General features: G+C 33.3%; 1 long non-coding RNA gene across 1 annotated transcript; it reads right to left on the reverse strand.

Annotated features, from left to right (window-relative positions):
- Positions 1-349: 349 nt before the first annotated feature.
- LOC111410833 lies at positions 350-1,839 on the reverse strand. Its single transcript, XR_002705768.1, has 2 exons — positions 1,158-1,839; positions 350-774 (listed from the first exon to the last, which is right to left on the reverse strand). It is a non-coding gene; the product is annotated as an uncharacterized LOC111410833 (long non-coding RNA).
- Positions 1,840-1,845: the final 6 nt, after the last annotated feature.

The raw sequence follows: 1,845 nt of genomic DNA on the forward strand, positions 1-1,845 counted from the left end.
AGTGAAAAACACTAAAAAAAACAAAATTAAAAAAAATTGACAACTCAAAAAGTGACACATTCAAAAAAAAAAGTTGCAGAAAAAAACGACATATCATAATCCACAGTTTTCAATATAGCCAAATTATCAATAAATTGACACAAAATTTTTCAATATAATGACACAAATTCAATATACGACGAACATTGGTAGTTAAATCATAAGCACATCAATTACAAGAAGAACACAAGAATTTACAAGTTGGAAGTGATGAAAATTCAAAATAGTGTCAAATAGTAAAAAAAAGTGACAAAAAATCCAAAACCCGACATCTTAAACTTCAATGAACAATTGGAGACATTGACATAAGTTCCTATCCAACATAAAAACCAAGTTCTTATTCAAAATGCATAACATATATATACATTACCAACACATGCAATCTTTGTTGAGAAGGATAAAGATCATCCTGCATTGGTGTTATTGAGTTCAATTATCCCAATGAAAAGAGTAAAGTTCGATTCAAATATTACAGCTTTAAAAGGAATTAAAGGTTATAATGTGTAAAGTTGTGTCACTAGCCCTTGATGCTTGTTTGGTTACTATAATAATCGTTGCTACTTCAAGCAACTGTGTTCAACTGCTCCTGCAATAATAATAAAAATTAAGAGTGAAATCGATAATACCAGCCCAAATAAAATGAAGACTAGAAAACACTTTTGCATGCCTCTACGTGAACAATCTCTTGGACACCACAAAAGCATCCAGTGTTGAAACTCTTGGGTTTAGTTGTACCTACAAGCATCAAAATTGGATCTCTAAGACAATTTGTTATTCAACTTAAAACTGAAGCAATTGAAAAGAGCAGGCAACCAAAATAAAAAATAATAAAAAAAATTGAACTGCTCTGCAATATGATTGTAGATACAGATTATTTGAAACACTATTGATTTAAAACTGATGAGGAAATGGAATTTTGCAAGAATTTTCGAAAAAAAAGGACCAAAAAAATTCTCCATTACTGTTGAGAAGAATAACAAATATGATTCTTACACAAAAAATTGGTCAATTTTTATAGAGAAATCATTTTTCTTGAGCTCATAGATCTCAACCTTTTCCCCTACGTCGTTGACTAAAGTTCCAGATTATAAAACGAGGAAACAAAAATATATAGAAACCTTCATTTCTCAAACTTTAGCATGTACCCAAAAATCAACGAATTCCAAACAATCAAGTTCCTCAAACTCATCCGATCAAAAATCCCTAGTGTCGATATCGCCCTTCTTAAAATACCCATATATCATCACTAACCAAACATAAAAATTCCACTGCGTCATTTTCTCAAACATTTCCCACGCAGAGAATCAAAGTTATATCTGATACATATCTAGCAATTCACAAAATTGGTAAAGTTGCTTCTTGTTGGAACCACGAGGTCGCATCTGCGCTCTTCGAGTTGGCGAAGCCGATCTGCCCAGAGGTGATTGTGGTTGGCTGGTTGCGAAGGAGCTGTGACGAATGGTGGTGTTGCCATAAACTTGTAAGAAAGCCCCATTGGTCGACGGAGGTGAAGAGATGCACCCATATATGCTCGGTAGGCTGCTGGCCCAAATACAGTGGTGGCGCCATCCTTGACATCATCATGTTTTTGCTCTTTTTAGTCTATTACGGTAATGAAAATGGGAAAAGGTTGAAGAAACGCCACCATGTTTCTCTCTTTATGTTTTGAGGTTTGAGTCCTTTGGACGTATTAATTACGTTTCAAATTGTTTAATTAGTTTTAAATGGTATTATTCAATTTTGTAACTTTTGGACCATATTTGGCCTAATTTCCTCTTAAAAAATTATTTTATATTTCTTCCCCCC

The sequence above is a fragment of the Olea europaea genome, chromosome 15, assembly GCF_002742605.1.
Source record: "Olea europaea var. sylvestris chromosome 15, O_europaea_v1, whole genome shotgun sequence".
NCBI classification, from domain to species: Eukaryota; Viridiplantae; Streptophyta; class Magnoliopsida; order Lamiales; family Oleaceae; genus Olea; species Olea europaea.